Below are 24,608 nucleotides of genomic sequence, written 5' to 3'. Positions count from 1 at the left end.
GGTGCTCTCACCTTCCCTGGAAATCTTCAAGAGGAGACTGGACAGGCACCTGGCTGGGGTCTTATGACCCCTGCCATGCCCAGTGCTCCTTCCTGCCCATGGCGGGGGGTCGGACTCGCTGATCTGTCTAGGTCCCTTCCGACTTGTTCATTCTATGATTCTATGTCTGGAAAGTTCAGGTTACCCATGATGACCACGTCCTTTGACCTAGCTACCTCTGTGAGCTGACTTAAGAATTCCTGGTCTATCTTTTCCCCTTGCTTGGGTGGTCTGTAGTAGACCCCCACCATTAAGTCCCTTTCCTCTCGACTTCCTTGTATTCTAACCCAGAGCACTTCCGTGTGCCCCTCCTCTGACCTTGTGCTACTTGATGAGGATGTGTATTCCTCCTTGATATAGAGCTCCACACCCCCACCTTTCCTCCCTGTCCTATCCCCCCTGTACAGCCGATAGCCCTTGATATTCACCACCCAGTCGTGCGTTGGGTCCCACCACACTTCTGTGAGCCCCACTATGTCAGCTAGCAGGAGGGTGAGTTCCTCCTGCTTGTTTCCCATACTACAAGTGTTTGCACAGAGGCATTTGAGGCCTCCTGAAGATGTTTGCACTGGCCCCCTAATCTCAGTACTGCTCTGGTCTCTGTTGCTCACCTGGGTATTTGTTCTGCTCGTTCCTCTGCCCTCATCTTCCCCTTCCCCCAACGAGCCTAGTTTAAAGCCCGCCAGAGGAGATCACTAGTTACTTGCTGCCTATTCAATCTCTAGTTTTACTTTTGAAATTTCCAACATGGATTTCCCAGCTGTGGTGCAGCTCAGAAGCCTGGAGCCATGAAATCATTTTTTCGTAAGCCACTGAACGTTATGGAGCCAGTGGAAGGGTCAGCAGCTCGTTACATCTCTCCCAAGCCATTTGGTCTTTTCCATACTAATACCAGTGAAAAATTCTGGATTATGCATCACAAACATGTTGGCTTTGAACTAGCTGCTTTGCTGTAGAATCTGGAGACAGCCCTTTTCTCTTTCACACTGACATCTAAATAATGAATTACATGTCTCCTTTGGTCTGCTAAGATATGCAATAGCCTCTGGCCACAAATAACTATGCCCCAAATTACCTACAATGTTATCCATTCAAAGCTAAGACACATATTTAAAATGATCTGGTTTTCAGTTTACATTTTTATGACTTCCCTGAACTTCCAGCTTCCCAGGAGGTTCACCCAGGAGGTGATTGATACAATGTGTTTTTCCTCCTATGCTTAAAAGTTGATTCACTCACAAAAGGTGGGGTTCATTTTTCAAGCATTGGAATGGAGGGCTGGCCTGCACACTGTGTACAAAACAGCATGAAAGAAAGATAATGCTGCAGTGAAGGCAGCTCTGAGTTAGTATTTAGAAAAGGTCATGAAAAGTGCACAAAAATCTCCACAACTAAACACAAACACATGGTTCAAGCAGTCCTATATGTCCTATTAAAATCTTACCTAGGTCAGCTCTCTAATTAGTACATAATTACAACATTAAAATTAATGATATATAATTATTTAACATCGGGCACGTGCAGACATTCCCAGGACCCCATCTATAATCACATGGCTTACTTAGAGCTGCATAATCATAGATCATGTCCCTGCTTGTGCACCCAATTCACTAGTGCGGGGAGCCATGCTGGGGTAGGGGCAGAGGCAGGTAAAACCAGTGAGGCTAGTGTGTCCACAGGGGTGTTGCCAGGTGGGAAGAAGGGGCAGGGGTTGGGGATTTCTGGGTCCTGGGAGTGTGGGGGGAGTCATTCATCCAGAGACTGGAAGGCTAAAAATAGCCTGACTGGTACAAGGAGAGGTGCAAGGAAAAGTGAAGACCAGGGGCTGAGGCTGAGCTTTCCCACCCCTAGGGTTGCCTCCATACCTATACACACATTCACTTAGATCAGGCAGGGGTTAGCCTGATCGATGTAGTACACCTCTTTGGGTAAACTAAGCTAGATGGAGCCAGCCATTTTTTGCCAATCTGAACTCCCAAAATTTATGTACAGTTCAAGCACTTTGAGCAACCTAACCCTATTGAGATCATTCTACGTGTAATACCTGCGTGCACCCATACACTATTGCTTCGTAAATCCTAACATTCTTCCAACATAGAGACCCTCTTCAGAGAAAACATCAGGAAAGCAAATTATCCAAATAAAAAACAAACAAACCATCTAGACCGATGTGATATATTGGTTCCAATATAAATTTGACCCTCACTTCATAAACAGGCCATTTCTACAAAATATTTTATATACAAGATCAGTTTGTTTCACTCCATATTCTCTTCCTCACAATATCTCCAGTTACCCTTTTACCTCATGTTTATAGACTGCCAAAGCCAATTTTACATAAAAATAAATCTTAAAGAGATTGGAGACCCTGCAAGTCTACCAACTACAGGCTGTTTCCTTAGTCCTACATTTCAGTGCATTACCTTCTGTTTTTCACTCCATAACAAAAAGGAGTTAGGATATAATTAGCCCCCGTCAAATCCCAAAGTATCTATGCACCTTAGTCAAACAAAAGCCTTCATAAAAATCAGAAGGAGAAACCATAAGAGCTTTGTCTAGTAAAGATTTCAGGATTTGCTCCATGCTTGCTAAAAAGCTGCCTCAAGCCACGAGAGATAAAACTATGACAGGGCAGGACTATTCTGTTAGGAACAGACTACTAAACAGTTGCAAAAGCCCCTATTCTCAAAGTGCTAATACAGCTATTTTGGGTTTTTTTAATTGCTGTTTTGACCAACTGCAGACACTTCCTCAGCTTGCTGAAGGGTGTTTGTGTCCAAAAGCTTGCAAAGACGAATTTTTCCAACTATTGGAGTTGGTCTAATAAAAGATACCAGATTTACCCAAAGAACCTTGTCTGCCTGTGTCCATGGACCAACCCAGCTACAACCTATACCTATATGCAAAGAGGATATTTTAACATGTGGCCAGGTACACATCTGTTTCTTTGTTCATGCATGCAAAACATCAAAGCAGATATCGTGTATAAAGATACTTGAAAATCCAGAACAACAGTAGCTAAGATTTTGCTCATATTGGGAAAGCATGGGATAGAGAAAGAGACAGGGAACATAACTTGACCCTGAGGTTTTTAAAAGCATTTTCCACTGATCTATCTCTACTATCATTGATTTTAATGGGAGCAGAGTTAGGACAGCACTGAATGCTTTTGAAAATCCTCCCCTCAGTGTAGGAAGCCAGATAGAACAGTTGCTGGAGATATTGCTAGATCTGAAGATACGCATTTTGTCACAATAATGATTTGTTTCTTAGAGAATTTGCTTTTTGGGGAATCTACCAAAGCTTAAACTATTTAAAAATTATTTTATGCTCACACATGCTTCAATGAACTTAATCTCACAACAGAGGTGAGTGCCTGAAGACATTTGTAATAATTAAGAGCTTACTTGCTAGCTAAGTTTACCTTCCCAGAACACAGCTCCAGGTTTCCCTTCCCCCTAACCTCTAGAGCAGGGGTGGGCAAAATGTTGGATCTGGCTGGCGGTTGGAAACCATTTCCCCACAGCCCCTGCCCGCATCGCTGTGGCCAATTTCTATGTAGACCCCAGGAGCAATGGGGCTGTGACAGCATGGGGCCAGGCTTTCCATGGAGACTGGCCCCAGCAGTGCTGGCAAGGTACGCAGGGCTGGGGCTGGGATCAGCATGGGTCAGAGCTACCATCTGCTGCCTGCGCACCCGGGCCTGGGACATGCGGGCAGCTGATCACAGCTCTGCCCTGGCTGTGGACCACACTGTCACTGTCACAAGATCCCGGCCCCAGAGCAGTTCCCTGCCTGACCACATGCCCTGCCAGCGCTGCTGGGGCTGGTCTCCAGGGAAACCCTGGCCCTGCACTGTCACAGCCCTGCCCTCCCTGGGGTCTCCACTGAAACCAGCTGCAGTGACATAGGCAGGCTCTGCTGGGAAATGGAGTCCACCATAGGCCTGATCCATCCTGGGGGCCAGACTTCCCCTGCCCCTGCTCTAGAGAGAGGTTTCTAGACCAAATTCCATCTTTATTACAGGGATGAGTGTAACATTAGAATTCAGTCTCTTTTATCACACTTGTCATTTTGATCCAGAATATTATATAGTTAAAAAAAACTACAACTGCAGCCCTTTGTCTCCATCATAGAAAAAGAAGAGAAGTGTCCCTATTAACAGCTTATTGCTTTAATAGGGTCTCTGTCCAAATAGTACTTGTCTTGATAAGGATGCAAATTACTACTTTGCTATTCTTGAACTCCAGCAGCAACTAGCCGCCGCATTCGAGATATAGGCCTCATTGGGCTTAGTGCAGTCAGTGTGGGAAAAGCCCACACCCCAAAGTATTTGTTATTTAAATTAAGACAAGATCCAACAGTATTACAAATGGTAGACAAGAGATGGCAAGGAAAAATAATATATGAACCAATGTTAAGGTAAGCCAGGACATGCATGAGTGATTGAGAAGAATGCTTATATTCTTTAATTCAGTAAGAAACAGATGAATATCAGATGTCTTTACTGGCCATTTACACAACCAGCACTTGTTGCCAGAACTGCAAAGCTCATTGGAAATCATCCTGTACACTCAGTCAAGCAGGGGAAGTCAAACTCAGTCAAGCAGGGGAAGTCAAACCTGCTGTACAGAACTGTATCTAAGTCCAAGTGAAAAGCAGCAACACTGACTGTGTCATTGTAATGGCTATGGTCCATATTTGAAAAAGGATGACTAGCCCTCCAACTTGCCAATAGTACTCTAGGTTCAGAATGTGCCACAATTGTTTTGGTCACACGAACGAGTAATGTGTGTATGGATAACACACATTAGCAAGTAGGCATCCTCTTTGAGCTTTACCAGCAAAAAAATTTAAAATAATTTTGTTATCTTCCAAGAAGGTTTGAAAGAAATATCAATCCATTAGGCTTTAGGGCAAACATCTGAATACATCTTCATTGACTCCACTCTCTGGTTTCTTCCCACACTTTTATTTAGCCATACCAATGATTACATGACTCAATTACCATTGTTCACACATTTTTGGGCATGTATTCAGGGTAGCATCCAACATATCAAGCTAGATGCAGTGAATGACAAACAGAAAACAGGTTTGAATGGGAGAATCACAAACAGTTCTCAGCTTTGAGTATATGCATATAAATTCTCTCAAACAATTTAAAAACAAATATGTAAAATCACCCTCTGGTTTTGGATAGATTTCAAAAGGAAAATTGCATTGACTACAGGGCCGGTTAAGAATCCCAGAGCTTGGAGAGTTTTGCTCGTAAGTTAGTAAATGTACCAACCCAACCAAAATGACAAACTTCTTACTTTTAAAGTGCAAATAGTCTTTTCTCTCTTCCCAAATCTTCTCTTTCTCATTGTTACCAGTATACACTGAAATATGTTAGCCCTATCTAGTTATAAGTTAACCCTGTCTAGTGCTCATTTTGCTTTTGTTTCCCCAATAGCCTCTCTAAAAAGGGAAAGAAACATTTCCAAACAAGAATACATATGTTGAAGTATCAAAGGTTTAACATGCATTAATCTTACAGCAGCCTACAGCATATTTCAGCAAGAGTGCAACTACAATGTGCTTCCTGTCATTTATACCCAGTCCCAAGCTTTGTTATACAAAGGAAATCCTTTAGATAGAAACCCAGATGGGTCAACACAAGCTATAACTACAGTGCTCAGGACAGGAAACAAAGATCCTTTTTTCACATGTAACAATGTTCAAAGCATTTCAGTAAACGTTAGCAAACATGCTGTTGCATTGAATTGAAGCACAAGTTTTCCTGGGGGTTGAGACGGAAAGGAAATCAATATCTTAAATGATTTGTCTGATGGGAAACTGGAGAGATGGAGGCAGGCGGGGGGGACAGAGAAAGCAGATGGGGAAGTGTTGGGAAGTACTTCTTCCCAAAGAAGTATATTTCAATTAGTTGACCAGACAAATGTAAAGCTAAAAAACATGGTTAATAATTAGGAGATGTCCATTTTGTAAAGTTACTTACCCCAACAACTGAGGAACACAGTAACAGTCTGTGACAAACTAATGGTTGGGGAATAAATTAATGGAGAGTTTTAAATGCCAATGTCCAGGGGTTGGGCTGGTCACCCTTTGGAAGAGCTCCTAAAACATATAAACATGAAAAGACTTACATACACCTCACAGAGACTTCAACTGCCCAATTCTAGATAAAAGTTTATTCTCATCTGTGATGAAGTTACATGCTTCCCCATCAGATGTCTTGTCCCTAAGAGGTATGACGAGTTCAGTTTCTTGCACCAGTGTAGTGACTGGTACATGCCATATCAGGCCACAGCAGACCTGCCATCGTTTAGGGCCAGGGTAGGAGTGAGAAGGGACCATAGGATTTGCTGCTACATGGCTCCTTCTATCCAACCCTGCTCTCCACTAGTGGCCAAATCTTCTACCTCCAAGCCCAAGACAAACCAGAGCTTATTCACAAACTCTGGATTTCCTCAAGAGATCCCATCTTACTGCTTAATGATGAAAACTTCAGCGCAGGGGTGAGGTGCATAACAGGGTCCACATCTTCTGCAATCTGGGCTTATTTATTGCCTTTTATGCTTTTTATTAGCTCTTGCTATTTATTAGCAAACTGCTGCTACCTTCCCAAACCTACCACCAGGATCATCCCTGTGGGGCAGGGGGTGAATCAGGACAACAGCCCCAGGCCCCACACTTCAGGGGGCCCCGTTGAGCTGGACAGAGTGGCTGCGGCGACTCTGTACTGCTGCCAGCTTCACAGCCAGCTGCATAGCACCCATCTCCCCCCTTGGCACTGAATCCACTGCTGGCTTCCTTGCATCTGGGGGCGGGGCCTCACATAGGCCATTTTGCCCCAGTCCCTGCACTGTGCTCAGGTTGTCTACCACACCTTTATATAACCAGATTGGGCAGAAACCTTCTAACGCAGGTGGGGGGTGAGGGCAAAATGTTTTTTTATTTATTGTGTCAGATTAACATACAGCCACTATTTTAAGAAGAGCCCAGCTGCAGGTGGTTAGAAGAGGTTAGCCTACCTGTCTGCCTAGGAGGCCTGGGCCAGCTGACAGGGATGACCGGCTGGTCCTAGAGGAAGTTAAAAGTTCCCAGGCAGGGGAGCTGAAAGAAAGAGGAAAGACTGTGGTGATGAGGTGGCAGCATAGAGCAGAGCTGCCCTTTCAGGGTCTGGGAAAGGGCCACAGGGTTTGATTTAATGTTTTAGTGCTTATGTATTTGTTTGCTTTATGGTTTATGTTGTTTTCTGTGAAGACAAGTTTGCCCCAGAGAAAATTTGTGCTGTGAAAAGTGACACCCTCTATAGACCTGCATAATAAAATTCTCTCTCGCCCTGTAATAAACAGCTTCTGCACAAGGGGACCATGTGCCACAGAGATCAGTGCAAGGGAATGAGCAATTGGTTGCTAGTTTTCCCATTTGAACAAAAATTCTTTCATTTAACCTAGGAGTGAAGCCTCTACTTAATCCACAACTCTGTGGGATGCGATTAGCTGGAAATGATTTGCCTTTGTTCTGAAGAAATACACAGGGTATATTAATAGCACCTACACTGTTTTTACCTTGTGGAATGTGGGCTGGGTGGAGAGGTCAAGAGCCTGTAAGGTGAGCAGGGAGGGTTATTTTCAGCCAGGAAACATTCCTTGGAATATGCAACACTTGGTTCTACCTGGTACATCCCTGTTTGCTCAAGAGAACTGCTTTTATGAGCCCCAGGAAAGGTGTAACGGGATGGAATACATGGAGTTCATGGGGTGAACTCCAGCAGAAGAGAAATCACCTCAACCAGCTGCTAGTTAGGTCATAGCATTTTAACAAGGAATTCCCAGAATCTGTACAGCAGATCTACTGGGGCAGAGTCTGATCTTAGTAACACTGGTGTAAAACAAGAGGAACTCCTTTAGAGCCAGCTGGGCTTCTCCCAGGTTGCGTTTGTGCAACAGCATGTTGAATACAGCTCCCATCTCTCCCTAGTATGTTTCTACAGCATCATCAGTTCTACTTTTTCATTGCAAGTGAGATAAAGTGCTTTGTGAACATTTGCATAGTTTAGATAATCAGAAGAGACGGTCTGCTGAGTTATATAGTACATGTAAGTGAAAGTATATGGAAATGTCCACCATCTCTGAGTGAAATCAATAATGGCAAATTCTGCTTTCAGGCAACTGCATGCAATATTTGATTTTAAAGGATAATAAAAGTCTTTAAAAAAATCACTGTATTTCTTACTACTTGCATGTCTCTCTTTTCCTTCTTCATTGTACCAGAGCAAATCATGCAACACCTGTAAATAGTATGATTAAAGAAAGCAAAGATACATTGCAAAGCATCAGCCTACAGTAGCAGAGCCAAAATTCTGTTGGCCTTACTCATTCAAGCAGCTGTATTAAAGAGAACGGGATTACCATCATGAGTGCAGTGAGTGGGATTATCATAATAAAATTACAGTGCATATATCAAAATCTAGAGTGAGAAGCTTATGCCTTTCTTAAAGGGACATGATCTGCAAAGACTGCAAGGCCATTCAAGTAATAAATTCACATCTAACACATTTCTGTTTCAAGCATCTCAGTGCATACCTGAATCATAAATTTAAAGTAAGCCTACTTTTAAAAGTGAATTAAAGTAGACTTGAGTTAGTCAGTAAGCATGTTTTACCCTTGCTAAGCTTCGGGTTTAATGGCCAGACTCAAAATTCACTGAAGCCAATGCAAAAATTACCGTACAGGTGCAAAAAAGGTTAACAGGCTTTGGATCAAGCTCTCAGTCTTGAGCCTGCATCTCCCAGTGAAGTCGGTGGTAGTTGAGAGTGTTCAGTATTCTACACGGTCAAGGCAAAATATTATTGGCAAAGTAAAGCCCTCACTCAGCTTCACAGCATTTTTCTTCCTATGTGCAGCACAACAACTTTAAACACTGCATTCACTTTCAAGAAGTTCTTCGCATTGTTCAGTACTACCCACCTGACTTGGCGCTGCAGCCAGAACGTCTCAGCCATCCCTGATACTACCTACACAGAGGGAGAAGGAAGGGAGGAAAGAAGCATAGGACTTAACTTGTTGGGCGGAGAGTTTGTAACTGGAAGTTTAACGGGACTGGAAGAGCCTTACAGGGAGGTTTATTTAGAGGTAGGGAGTTGGGTCCCTGGCAGGGGAAAAGCAGCAGGGACTGCAAGGAAGGGAGAGAAAGGAAGAGGGTTTATCCACTCATTCTCTGCACATGACAACCGTGGAGGAGAAGGGGCATGGGTGTGAAGAGGCAAAACAATTCCCAGCCTGGAGATAAGAGATCAAGGTTATGCTGGGGTGTAGGGGGGGAACTGTAAACTTCAGGGGGCGGGAGAAGGAGAGAGCGAACAGGCAAATTAACAGGTAACTGGAGGGTAAAGGATCTGAATGTACAGATCCCCACCATCTCTGCCCCCTTCTTGGTCCCTCCCAGCTCCATATACAACCCCTCCCAATGCTAAAGTGTTGCCACCAGAGGAATCTCTCCAGTGCCCCAGGCAGCTACCTACATAAATCAGAGGCAGCAACTTAATATATTTTTCTCTCATGGGGTGCAGAGCTCAGCCCACAGAAGCAACAGCGTGCATCCCTCTTGTTATAATAGGGAGAATGCAGGTAAAAGAAGCTTCTTCGCTAATTAGAGCATTCCTTCACTAAATCTGGTAGTCACCCAGGCCTTATGAAGCTTATCATATTTGACAGCACATATTTCCTTATTTATATACTGAACTCCAGTGTCAGCTCCCATACTGTATTTTGTATCGTGCTGTGTAAAGCCGAGCCAGACCTTGGAACTGCTGTTCTCTTTTTTTATCACGTAGAAAGCTTCCTTAGTTATTGGTTAAACTTTATGGTGGAAGTTGTTCTCTGTAGTTTCCCTTCTCCTACCAGATCATTATGTCAAAATAAAACAGGATATGTTTGGTTGTGTTCTGTTTTCCAAACCTTGGTTATCCAAACTAATAAGGACACTGTAAGGATAAAGAACCCTGAGCAGATTTTTCCATTCACCTGTGTTTTAGAAATAATCCTACCAAGTGGAAAACTTAAAAGGCTACATTTGGTATGTGACATCAGTAGGGGTACTCTGGCTTAGTATTTGTGTCATTAATGGAGTCAGAATTTGACCCAACTTATTTATTATTATCAATGAACTATAAGAACACGTTTCCCATGAGAGATTTCCATTGGCTTAGTCAAATTCATGCAGGTCTGCTTTTCTCCTTTAATCCCTAAAAGCAGAGCCAACCCGAGCAGGATGCAGGGCTCGGGGCATATCGGCCCATGCAGGGCCCTGCCCCACTCTGATCCCATGCACCCTGGACCCAAAGAAGCCATCGCCATCATCAGCAAGCAGCTGGACGTAAAGCCAACAGTGGTGGCACAGAGTTGCCACGGCCGCTCCATCCAGCTCCACAGGGCCCCCCAAAGTGGGGGGCCCAGGACAGTCAGCCCAATTCACCCCCCCGCAGGGATGGCACTGCCTAAGAGTCCACTCTCCCTTCCCCCAGGGACACCACTACAGCAGATGGCATCCAGAATGCTAACCTAAAGAGAAGATCCCAGTTCACCGCTCCAGTGTGGTTTGCCACCATCTTCCCCAATGCAGTTTTGTTTTAGCTGGGTGCATCTACACATTCCTTAATGCACTTTTGCTACTGCTAATTAAATTTAGTACCTTTAATGTGAGGTACTAAATACATGTGCAATAGGATGCCCTAATGCGCAGCAGAGAAAGCACATGCTTTTTTAGTGATGGTTAATGTGCACTAGCTTGTTTTTACCACACACTAGCATAATAGCATGGGTTTTGACGTGACACTTTAATGTGAAGGAAAACAGGTTACTGCGCATTAAAGCAGTGTTTCCCAACCTTTTTCACCCCATGGCACACTTACATGGCCTCCCCCACCCCCCAGCACACTGGCTGAATGGGGCGGTGGGAGGTAGCAAGTGGCCAAACACTGCAGACCGATAGGTGGGCATGGGGGGGCAAACACCAGAGAGCGGGGGGGATTGGGTGGCGAGTGGCTGAATGCCAAAGACCGGAGGGGGGGTAGAGAGCAGTGGAAAGGCGTGGAGCAGTGGGAAGCAGGCGTTTGAATCACTGGCTGGAGGCACATCTGCCCACAGCAGCAGGAGGGAGGCATGGCTCCAGCCGAGCAGGGGGAGCGGCTCCAGCCCGAAATGCCGTGGCACACCTGGATATGCCTGACGGCACATCAATTTGCCATGGCATACTGGTTGGGAAATGCTGCATTAAAACACATGTAGATGTGCCCACTGAGTACCAGGTACATTATAATGCTTCCCAGAGATAATTAAGAACATGCAGAACTGTCAGAATGCCATACATTTGATCCAAATCTGAATCAAATCTCACTAAGGGTTTAAAGGAAACCTGTAGAAAACTACTGTCATTGTTGTATTGCTTCTGCACCTGCAGGCCCCAGTCAGAGCCAGGAGCAGAAACAACAACATTCTTCAAGGAAGTCTGTTCCTGCTGCTTTGCCACATTGACCGGAAACAGGAAATACTGGAAATGTCATAAGAAAGCCTCTTTTCTAAGATTTTCAAGACAGCCTGGTAGAACCAGTACTTTTCAATAGCTCAGATAAAGCTCTGGCTGGATAAACATCTTAACATCTGGACATTTATCTAAGTCAAATGTATATTTCATGGTCCAGATCCCAGTTCTCACAGACTTTGCTTCAGACCACTGTCACAAATCAGCTGAGAAACTGATTTAGGATTCTCTGAAGGTAGGGAAATCCCAGATGGCATTCAGGCAACATACCTCTCTCTTCTCAGTCCCCAACCCCTGTCAGCCAGATGCAAGCAGGCTGGCAAGAACTGGGCATGACTTCAGGGAATAGCTGGGACATAGCAGTCCATCTACCATAACAGTCTCTTGGGTACTACTGCTGTCAGGTGTAATTTAGAATGAATCTCAGTAGCAGCCTCTCAGTGCTGTTGAACAAATAAAAATGAGTTAAAACACAGTCCATCACAGCATATATTTAGAAGTACTGTACAGAGATCATCTAAGGACTTGCCTGCTGTGCCTGACAGACGGATAAATTCAAGCTGCAGAGTTTGATCTAAACTCTCTTGAAGTTCTAGCTGTTCTGATCCTAGGTACAGATCTGACCCAAATTCTAAGAAACAAATATTCTAAATAATATTCTAATGTTCTATGGCTAAGTCAGTATACAACAGTATGACATACTCAGACATTTTGAAATCAGCTCACAATAGGTCATTTGGGAACGCCTTCCCTTACCTCCTATTCTAGAGAAACAGTAATGCCACCAATGGGTTGAACAGATAAAATTCTTTTTCTCTTTTTCTATTTCTAGTCCCAAGTTACTGTGTAATATTGCTATGAATGGTTAAGCATGTGTTATGTTATACCCTACAAGCACAGGCATTTCAGTGGTAGGTAAATTTACAGTGTTACCAGAGTGCCCTATATCCATATATCTGTAAATAGTTAATAGGTAAGGTGCCAGTGCATGGAACTCAGAAATATGTAGCATAGTTCCTGTATTTTGTAGGACCCATAAAACTTGTTCAGTGAAAAATGGTTTGTTCTGCGCCAGTTTGGTATTGTTGGCAGTTTGTAAAGTACTTTCATATCCCACAGTGAGAAAGAACTATACAAATAAAAGATACACTATAACACAAGGTACTTTTAAAGCATGATTGAATGTGTAAAAAACCTCCCATAACAATAAGCGCAACATGCATAATGTCAGATGCAACACACAACGCTAATGAAGAAGTAGGTACCATCTACACTGCCATCAGATGAAACAAGGCAAAGGCAGGAAAGACTCAGATGCTCTGGTGTTAATGACCATCTTAAATCATACACTTTTGGGATCCCCTTGTGGACTGTTGCCTTCCTGACCAAAACCAGGATTTATAAAGCCAGATTTTCAGATTGCTTCAATTTTGCCTCAAGTTTTACACCCACAAAAACAGCATAAATAAAACCTGCCTGCCCAACAGCATTTCCAAATGCTCATCTGCTCAAACCAAAGTGGATACTGAATACTTCATCTGAAAATTGGTTGTAATATTGAAAAAGTGAAAAAAGTTGAAAATGAACTCTTAATTTTACCTAAATTCTATCCACCAACAGATTTGATTGTAAAAGATTTTACCTACATTATTTATGAAAACACAAATGAAAGATACAAAATTGATGATAAAGATGGTCATTTTGCTGGTACAACATTCATTACCCACCAAATATTGTTCAACTTTCGTTGTACTTTAGTCTGGAGCCAGCATGCAGTGCCATTCCAGCAGGTTGCCCCATGCAGTGTGTGCTCTGTACTGGCACCCCACACTGTGTGCTGTGCATGTGCCAGGTCCTGCCCCACATGCCAAATGCAACAAGTGCCAGCCTTGATCAAAGGCTTACACTGTTCATGGAACCAGCATGGGGCACACGCTGCAGGCAGCACCCATGCCAGACCAGCCCTGCTTGCTGTCTCTGGTGTGCAGGGACGGTCTGTGGGCCCAATCCAGGCACAGAGCCAGCATGCAAGGCCAGTCCAGTGTGGGCGCCCATGCAGCACAAGCCAGACAAGCTGTACACGCAATATGTAGCATGTAGGTCCAGAGCTAGTATACCGCATGCCACACACAATGCACAAGATCAGCGTGAGACCCCTGGGCCATATCCTAGGGCTCCATTACCTAAAACCAGCTCATGGGCCATATCTTTGACACCCATGCTCTAATACAGTGAAACAAGAGAAAGAATAACATGAGACTGAGGAAAACACATGCCTGACATAGCATAAATTATAAAAGTGAACAATTCCTAGGGAAACTACATGCTAAAAATGTGTCTTCCACAATAGCAAACAAAAAAAAAAAATTATAACCACTGAAATTCAGAATTTTTTATGGGGCCAGCCTTCAATCTCTACCCACAACCTCTTTCTGAAGAATATTTCTTTCAGGTTGGCTAGGGACAGAAATTACACATAAACCAGTATAAGTGATTGGAAACCAGTTCAAATCTGTAACACAACAGAAGTTCAGTGCACATAAACAGCTTTCAAATGGCCAAAACTGGTTTAAGATAAACCTGGATGGATGTAGTATCAGACTTAACTGATTTAGGTTAAATTACTTTATTATAAACTTCTTTCTCAGCTCCCCTCTAGATTCAAGCTGTCTGCTCTAGCAGAGCAGGGAGGTGTGCTCTAGCAACCCCCAGCTTCTGGCCTTGGCCACTGCATTTCCAGATTCAAGAGTGAATGTCTGTTCACTCGTTTATCAGTTCAATCTATGCAGCTTAAACTAATCTGCAAAGATTGAATGGATTCAGCCTTGGGTTTTTTGATTGTCTCTACTTAGCCCTGAAGTTAAAAAGAAAAATGTAAGTCCAAAGTTAGCTTTTAGAGATTTTAAAAGATTCAGATTGTCCATCTGATGTTGGAAACATGCAACAAAAAATAGATAATTATAAATACCATTTTTCCCTAAAAATTAAATAAGGATTGTATTTCCATCAGTTCTCAATACAAATAAAATCCTAGTTACAACAAATTCTCTAGTCAATCCAAATTCAAGGCCAACAGTAAATTAAGTCATCTGTAAACAAGTCCAGCTTCATTAACACACTAAGACTAGAGCTAAAACCTGGCCTCAAATGTGCAATTAAAAAAAATATCTAGCTGCCACAAATCAAATGAATCTGTTTCTATAGGGGGGAAATCTCCCTCAGTTGGTATCCAACCCATTACGAGTTCTGATGCATACACACAGTGGATCAATTTAGAACACAGAACAGAAACAATACATGGGGGGCTGTCAGTTATACACTTAAACCATCTGCATTTGCACAATGTTTTGTTGCCATACCAAAAATAAGGCAACACAGGTCTGGGGCTATAACAAAGCGAATGCATATAAATGAGTAAAAGTCACTGAACCAATTTATGAAGCATTAGTGCATTGGCTCCCAAAATCACGCCCCTTAGCAAACTCTCTTTCAGGACAGCTTTCTCCACTCCCCTTTTGGCATACTGTCTTTAATACACAAACACAGCCCCATAAATGGACTCGGCTTGCATGCACAGAGCATGTAATTGTTTCTTTTTTCCTGTGTATTGCGTTTGGCACAAACAAAACCCCAGCAAAATCTTGGGTTTTAGGGAAAGGGCATCAGTTATTTAGGATCTAAACTTACCTGGTCCCTATATAAAATGAAAGCTAGAAATCTTGGGGAAGGGGAAGGGAGAGAAGGAAGCAAGGGAAGTTTTCATATCCTAGCTAAGGCCTGAATTATGCTGCCCAGGCCCAAATCTAGCTTATTAAGATTTCTGCCCATATTTTCTTTAAAATTTGCAGACACATTTTGGTGAAGGAAATCACCAAGATACTGCTCTGGCTCCTAGTGAGAGACAGGCCCTGCTCTGAAGAGCTTGCAATCTAAATGAACAATATAGGCAAAGGGTAGGAGGAGAAATAGAGGTAAAAAGGCTTCCCCAAAGTCACACACCTGACGAAAGGTACTGTGATACCCAAATGCTTGGGTATGTCTATGGCGACCATAAAGTTGGTCCAATAAAAGATATCACCCACAAGATTTCCTGCCTTTCCCATATCTCCTGGACCATCATGGCAACAACACCACCTCAACTCTACTGCAGCGAGTAAGTGGGAGATTTAACCAAGGTCTTCAACAGTGTCTTATCCACTGAAGATACATCATTAAAATAGCTGTTTAGTCCTTGCAAGACATAAATCTTTCCTTAAGTAAGTACCTCCATTGATTAAATGCAGCTGATAAAGTGACTAATAGGTATTTGTACGGGTCTGACTTTTGGGACTGGCGCCTTTCATGCTTTTCTTACTTATTTAGTTGGTTGCAGATGAAGCAGAAATCTGACATTTTATCCCCTCTTGGCCTCTTGCAAAACAATGAGAGTGAAATGTCAGATTTTAGTTTACTCTCCAACAGAGGAAAATAAAACGAACAACTTCTGAAAGTTTTTTAACCTTTGCCCTCAGTTTCTTTTGATTTTGGCCTTGCCCCAAGGCTATTGAGCCTGGAGCATAGGGCGAGGGAGCTAAATGCCATCACAATCTTATCGCGTGCACCCAGTGACAGAATGAGGAAGACTGGGATACAGTAAAGCAGACCACTCCAAATGTCAAACAAACATCTGTGACTCGCCAGCAGCTAAACAGCTACACCTTTAAAAACTATACACATCTCTCAGATGCCAGAGTTTGACCCATTAAATGGGAGAACTGCATATCTCTACAAGGTAGATGTGGTGCAATAAGACCTTCTAGGGGACCAGTTTATATAGTTGGACAGGACAGGAGATAAGGTTTGGGGTTTCACGTGATAAAAGGCCCTCAAAGCCCAAAGGCTGGTTTTCTCTCTCTCCTAACTATCCACGTTGGTCCAGTAAAGGATGTTACCTCAATTCACAGGCGTTGGAGCAGCCCAGGCACACCACCACCACTATTTCAACAAGAACTGTTTAATCTTTCTTCTCATTACATACTGAAATGGAATTTCGATTGCAAAAACCACCTTTGTAATAGTGCTTTGCACTTGCCTGGTGCTTTTCAATCCAAATATCCTAAAGTGCTTTGAAAAGGCTCATCAGTCTGTACTGCCTCATTTCAGCAATGGAGTAACTATGGGGTCCAATGCTGGCAAGCAAGCATGGATCACCTGAATTTCCCAGTGTGCACACTACTGGTCAAAAACTGGGAGAAACAAGGAGGGTTTGCTGCAGAAAAAAAAACACAATGAAAAGTAATAGTGAAATGAAAAGAATAGTTTTTAGTTTTAGTTTTTATGTTTACGTTGGGAGAAAAGGTGGGATTGGCCAAAAGCAGTTTGAGGGTGCAAGTTGTTGTTTTTCTAAAGAAAAATGTAATGATTTTAAAGAACAAAAAGACTCCATGTGAATTTTTTGGTGAACGCTTTCTAGCCAGCTCCACTACTGCAGTATAGCTGCTTCTCACATTTTAGGGTTTCCAGGGTCTGATTCAGCCTGTTACAATGCCTGTCATTGGTATTTTAATAACCAAATCAAAAGGGCTTTATCTTGCATGTTAGCTCAATTCTCACTGTAAACTCAGTAGTGAGGTAAAGCTTCATTTTATAGGTCTTGCTGACAGTGCTAGCGAGAGTCCCAGGGGAATATGAATCCACCTTTCGAAATTCTGTTTGTTCTTGCCGTTTATAAACAAGGAAATAGGACGGTTTTCCTGGTGAGACCATGCCCTGCTGAACGTTTCAGAGTCAAATGCCTGCAGCCCTAGCTCAGTCTTGATGCAGCTAAAACTGTCATATATTTCAATAAATCAACAGGAATTTTGCCTGATTAAGAGGTATAGGATTGGTCTTTAATTTGGGATCTAATTTAATCAAATGCAGCTATACTAGCCCAAGCTGAAGACATTACTGAAACAATTATTATTATATATACAGGGCAGGTGTCAGCCTCCATTAGCCTGCTGAAACAAAATTAAGCAGTTCCTTCACACCTTACATTTAAAAAAAGTTCAGTGTTACATTCCCCTGTTTAACAAATCTGACTATAGGAAGTTGAAGTCAGACCTGCTCCAGAATACAAACCTCAATCTGTGACAAAGAGGGAAACAGCTAGTAAATGGAGGTGACTGATAGCACTCCCCAGCCCTGATTAAAAGTCCCAGAAATAATAATAAAACTTTTTGCCAAGATTAAGAACTGCCACACAGAGTAGAAATTGTTATTTTTAACAGTAAGTAATGCTGCTTTGAGGGGGGACTTCGACAGCTGTCACATACAATTGCACTCCATTTAAAATGTGTGGAATTTTACAATGATTATCTAAGCTTTTCAAATTAGCAGTCTGGGGTTTATTTTTGTAATGGGTGCAAATTGCTCGCACTCTTGCCATCATTCTTCACTGGTCTGACAAAAAAACCTGACACAAGTATTACCATTGTGATTAAATGTCAACTCCTGGCACAGCTTCACTTGTATTTCACCTTGCAGCTAAGTTTTATGAGGTCAACAGACTGGCCCTGGCCTTTGCCTTGTTAAATTATGTTGCAAAGCACACGTGGGGGACAGACTCTGAGTATACAGCTTAAGTGTAAACCCTAGCCCAAAGGGAGTCAAAACCTGACAACCTGTTTGTGATTAAAAAAATCAGATTTTGCTATAATTGCATAATGGTTTGTCATAACAAGAGCTGTTGTAGTACATCTGCTCCCCTCACCCCCCACCAAATTGCCTAAAACAAGCAATCCACTTTTAAATGGTATCATTAAAAACCAAGTACTAAATTCACCCGGAGGGGATATGCTTTCATCCATTTCAGTGGAATTTTTCCTGCTTTGGCCAGCTGGGATTTGGGCCCTACAACTACAGTTTTCCTGAGTGTTACCAGGCAAATTTAATAGGTTGTTAGTCAGATGAAAGACAAAACTGAAAATCAAGGCCTAGAATGAAAATTCAAAACAATACAAGATTATAAAAACAGCTCCCAAAATGCAGAGTCAGTGGAAAAGATAACATGTCTTTGCTTGTGTCACATCGGCAAAGCCACCAATTTCGGTGACTATAAAAAAGGAATCACATTCCAAAAGCAGGCACATACAACAGAGACCCAAAAGCAACCCAAAAACCAACACCCAGAGCTTCCTAGAGAGTTTTTAACTGCCTTGCAAGGGCATCAAATAAGATACTACCCCTCCTTTAAGTCTCTAAAGCTGAAGAGTTACTGTCCTGCATGCAAACTGCACATTGACAATGAGATGCAACAGATTAGAAATTACTTTAAATTAAAGGATGCATTTTGCTTTCAAAATATTAGAAATTCTTTTGGATTTACCCTAGTGTAATGGGTGTGTACACATGTACTAAGTCAATTTCAAATAAGGCAACTTAACTAAGTTGCCTTAATTTAAGCCACCTCAAAGTGCACACATGTACAACTCCTTAATATGGTGGCAGCCATCTTGTGAGCTAAGTCAACTTAACTAATGTGACTCAAGATAATACACCTTGGGGGTGTATTATTTTGCGCAGCATTTAAGTCGACTATGCTCCATGTGTACACTCTGACAGTTAAGGTGACTTAAAAATGTTAAGCCAGCTTAACTGTCAGAAAGTTAGTACACGTATATGCACCCATACATATTCATTTGGTTACCTGTATATAACAGGGAAAAGTAATGGAGAATCAGTATTGATACAGATTGTAATAGCAAAGACTGAAGCAGCAGTCCTCCACCAGAGTTAGAGCACTGAAAAAGAATAGACTATACAGCACTTATACAGACTATTATGCATGTTGTCATCTGGCTGGCCACACAAAGAAAGATGTTTTAGTTTCAAGTCACCTGGACAAGTCACCCAGCATGTGGTAAATAGAACTGTAATCATAAAATATAAACCTGAAAGAATATATCGATTTCAGCATGGTTTTCTAAAAGTATAAATTCATCAATTTCAGTGAAGTTACTCCTCATCTACACTAATGGATCTGAGAACATAATCAGGCTCACTGTGTTCACTATACTAAATGAAAGGTCAATCACTGCCCACTGAAATGCGCTTCTCATTAGTAAAAGCCAAAACAGATATACTTGTTTGGATTCAGGCAAACATCAAGCTCAACCATAGCTGGATTGGCAGCTCTCAAAAATAAAGCTTCCGCTTTCCTGACTCCAGGAAAAAAAAAAAATCCTGTTTAACAACTTTGACCTTTACAATCAAAAATGGTTCATGATTTGCTTATATTGAGATCATCAACACTAAGTTGAGGTGAGGGCCTGAAGTGGCATTTCAGGGGATTTCTTCAGTAAATTTTTGCCCTTAAAATGTAGGGAGCTGGACTCAGCAGTCCAGGATGCCCTTCTAGCCTTACTTTCCTATTTACCTAAACTACATAAGAGCTGATAGAAGTGCTTGCCTAAACTAAACTGAAATGGAAGGGACTAAGCGTTCTGCAATGGTCTAAGCCAATGTTCTACCTGAAAACAGCATAAAGATCAGATCCAGAATACCTAATGGACAAAGAGTGGAACTGGAACAAAAGGAGTCAAGGTGAAAAAGCTGTATATAGCTACTCCACAACAATTTTTTTCAGACTAAGCCCTGAAGAGACATGTCATCAAGAGAAAAGACCAAATATCGTTTAAGGTAGAAGAGATCTATGGATGTACACAACCACCACAGAATCAATAATACAACAGCTTTTGCTAAGGCAGTCAGCTACTTCCTTGTGCTTTCCAGCTCATATTGAACATCAATTCTCTTCAATTCTGAGTGCAACATACTAGTTGCTAAGGATCCCATGTCTATCTGCACCCATAGATTCCTTCTCTTTCTAGAAGCTTTCACTGTTGAGACAGAAATCCAAACTTTTACCCAGTATGCTTCACATGAAGGGCCTGCAATAGAACTACAGTACTACCAACGTACTCAGAAAAGGCAAAGTACATGGTAACTCTGCTAAAGTCCCATACATTTATATAAAGCTCTGTTTGGAGGCCCTTCCCCAGTAGCTAGCATACTGTGGACAATCAGCCAATCCCCAGAGCTGCAGATTTTCTCTGCACACCTAGAGGACAGTTTAAAACCAAAAGTTAGGAGAAAATGAGTATTCCAGCATTTTAAGTTTGTTTTACCTACAAATTGAATTGCAGATTTTTAGCCAGACCCCTTCTATTTAAGTGCCTTTTTTGCAAACCTGGTACATGATGCCCAAAAAGCACAACAGTGAGAAAGCCTAGACTTAAACTGGTGACTTAAGTGCCTAAAAGGTTAGCAGGTTTCTTTCTATTAGGAGAAAAATGTTTAACTTAAAATGCCCAAGTGCCTATTACATCATCACTATCTCTTAAAGAAAAGCCCTACAGAATTCGGCAGAGAGGAAACCCAGAGCATAATATGAAAGGGTTCTGTGGACATGCAAGTGGGTTATACAAGAAATATTTCTCTTATCCAGTCAATGTACCCCACAGAATTCTGAAATAATTCTCCATTAAATTGCATACAATGGTTGAAAAAGTCTATAAAAACATCAACCATTAAACCCTCTAGGACTTTTCAGAGGAGTACTATAAATTGGCTTGTCAGGCCGGGCTTCTCTTGGTCTACTATCTGGTGTCATTTAAACCAATACAGCCTGTTCTACGGCCAGCTTGTCGGCGACTAAACTAGCACCCCCACCTACTCTGGGTGAGGAGGGGTGTGGACACCCAGCAAACTAAAAACTAGACCTGTAAAAAGGGCAGATGAGCTCCCTGTGAGCCAACTGCCATCCATGCCTGGAGAGGAGATGAGCACCACCAGATCACTTTGCTCAAAGAGTCACCAATGATGCAGAGCAACTCAACTAACCTCAGAGTGGAGGAGGGTTATTACTAGGGTTGTGTGAAACATCATCGTTTCGTCTCAACTTCCATTTTGCCATTTTGAAGGGACGGTGTTTCATTTCACCATTTCACTTTGTTTCAAAGCACTGTCCCATTTCGTTTCATCAAAACTATTTTTCTGTTTCAACGTTTTGCCCATAGGCTATAATCAGGAATCATGAAAATGCCTAAACAGTTGTCATTTATCGTCTGATTCAGAAGCAAATTGCAGGGATGGTAGCCCCTTCTGAGGGCATGAAGCCTGCCCAGATTCAAGGAGATTTCTCAGAAACTGCACCTTGAAGTCATTTTGAAAGCAAAATTTCCCAGTAGTGGCAGCCTCCTGTCATCCAGCACACAGATCTGGGAACTCACACACCCAGGAGGAGACCCACATGCAATGCCAGGAAAGACAGATGCAGCCACTGGCCACAGGCAGCAGCAGCAGCCTCCTGTCATCCAGGTGCAGATCTGGGGACCCACACCCCTGGGAGGACTACAGGGCTATGCCAGATGCCCCCGGATCTGCACCCCAGATAAGAGGAGGCTGCCCTGTCACCTGGGACCAGTGCTGGGCACAGAGCTGCAACCACACTGGAGAAAATTGCTACTGCTGCCTGTCCCAAACAGCAGAGGCAGCCTCCACTCATCCAGCACACAGATCCAAGGGCTCAGACCCCTGGGAGGAGGCTGTCACAGCCCAGCAGCCCTCCCAGGGGTGTGAGCCCCCAGATCTGCACCCCAGATGAGAGGAGGCTCAGGCTGCCTATCCCACCAGGGACTGGCACTGGGAGCAGGCTGCATCCAGCACTGGACAAAATTGCTGCTGCCACAGCCTGAGTCTGCTCTCATCCAGCACAGATCTGGGGGATCACACCCCTGGGAGGAGTCCAGCACAGCCCTGCAGGCCTCCTGGGGTTGTGAGCGCCTGGATCTGCACCCCAGATGAGAGAAGGCTTTCCCTTCCACCTGGGACTGGTGCTGGGCAGCCTGGGTCTCTCCTCGTTCAGTGTGAAGATCTGGGGGTTCGCGCCCCCTGGGAGGAGTCCGGCACAGTCTGGCAGCCCTCCTGGGGGTGCAAGTCCCCAGATCTGCACCCCAGATGAGAGGAGGCTGCCCTGTCACCTGGGACCAGCGCTGGGCACAGGCTGCACCCAGCACCAGAGAAAATTGCTGCTGTCACCTGTCCAAGGAAGAAGGCAAGAAGAGCCAGTGCTGTGCTCCATGGGGCTGGCAGAACAGATCAGAGCCCAGCAGCAGGAGGTGTGCAGAGTGGGGCTATGCTCCGTGGGGCTGGCGGAGCCATTGGTATGCAGCCTGGAAGCGGGAGGCGGGGAAAGCCGGCACAGCACTCTGATCAGGTCTGCCAGTTCCATGGAGCACAGCCTGGTGGCAGGAGGTGGACAGAGCCAGTGCTGTGCCCCACCTCCCACTGCCAGGCTGAGCTCCAGGGGGCTGGCAGAGCTGATCAGAGCATGACCCAGCAGCAGGAGGTGGGTGCTGCACTCCTATCGGCTCTACCCGCACCACAGAACACGGCCCAGTGGTGGGAGACGGACAGAGCTGGGGCTGTGCTCTGCGGGGCTGGTGGAGCCAATCAGAGCACAGCGCTGGTTCTGCCCACCTACCACCACTGAGCTGTACTCCATGGGGCTGGCTGAGCCGATCAGAGCACAACCTGGCAGCGGGAAGTGGGTAGGGCTGGTGCTGCCCTCTGGTCAGCTCCACCAGCCCCACGGAGCCCCACAGAGGCAGGGAGAGCCAGGGCCACGCTCCCCGCTGGGCTGGGCTGGGCTGGGCTGAGCTACATGGGGCTGCAGAGCCACTTGGCGTGCAGCCCTGGCTTTCCCCTGTCTCCCACTACCAGGCTGGTTCGAAACTCCAAACGTTTTTAAACTTTCAAAAGATTTTGAGTGCTTTCATTTCATTTCAAAACAGTTTTGATGCTTTTTGTTTTGTTTCAGTTTCGCTGTTTCAAGCTCAAAATGAAACACTTGGCAACATTTTACACAACCCTAGTTGTTACAGCATCTAAAGTGCCCCAATGATCACAGTGGCCTCAAGACTGACTTGACAAAAAATTGGCTGATCCAAATCATGGATCTCAATGCTGCCTTTCAGACCTATTGTTCTAGTACATGCATGGGAAGAAAGACCTGGAGGATCAAATCTAACTAACAACCAGGTTGTTACTGTGGGACTCATTCACAGCCCATAAAGGCAAAGAAAAATCTTTACACACCTTATATCAGGCTCTAAGGTCCTTAGTTGATAGAACAGTAATCCAACTGTATGCACTTGCAGAATTAAAGAACACCAGTGTAGAAGATGCACATATTTTTGAAAGCAAGGAACACGAAGAGGTCTCTTTCTTTGCCCCATTCTTGGTTTAGGCTAGATAACAAGCATGTTTTCTCCACAGATACCAAGATCAAAGGACATCAACCGTCAAACACACTTGGAATCATTTGCAAAAGTAAATAATATCTAGGATTGTTGTCTACCCTGGGTGCCAGCCTATCGCTAAGATGCATCCTCCACAGATAACTACAGTTCACTGGGAACCTCCCATCAATATCCTTTCCATTTCTCCCTCTTCTTTTTCCTCAGCCATGAAATAGGAGCAGCTTATTTTATTGCAAGGAAACTTAATTGTAATCAGTCTCCTTAAAAAAAGGTTTTGAAAAATGTCCCCTCATTAGTTGCTTAACCTTCCTGAATAATTAATGTATCAAAATTTTAAAATAGTCATTTGTCTTTGCTGCAGCATGTCATAAAAATGTGCACTAATGTAACCAAAGCTCAGTCTTCTGGAAAGCTGGGAAATCAATCCCATTACCTATGCTAAGTCACGATGAAGGATAGGGGTGATAGAGTACTCTGGATCGTTATTATTTAAAGCTTTCCATAAGGTATGTTGGACATTAGGTGACATTTATCACAGTGTGGTGACAACACCTCACAATTAGTTGGGTTTTGTTTTTTGGTTGTTTTTTGTGGGGGGAGAGGTTAAGACTCATGTTTCTCAGAATTTCTCCTGAATTATTTAATTTAAAATTTTCTCCTGCTTTAAATATATAAAATAGCGGATGGGCATTCTTTGTTTTTAAGCTGCAACAGAAAGTAAAGCATGTTCTGCTG

Source organism: Crocodylus porosus, unplaced genomic scaffold, assembly GCF_001723895.1.
Source record: "Crocodylus porosus isolate Cpor-Errol unplaced genomic scaffold, CroPor_comp1, whole genome shotgun sequence".
In the NCBI taxonomy this organism is placed as follows: Eukaryota; Metazoa; Chordata; order Crocodylia; family Crocodylidae; genus Crocodylus; species Crocodylus porosus.
This window is presented reverse-complemented; position numbering follows the sequence as displayed.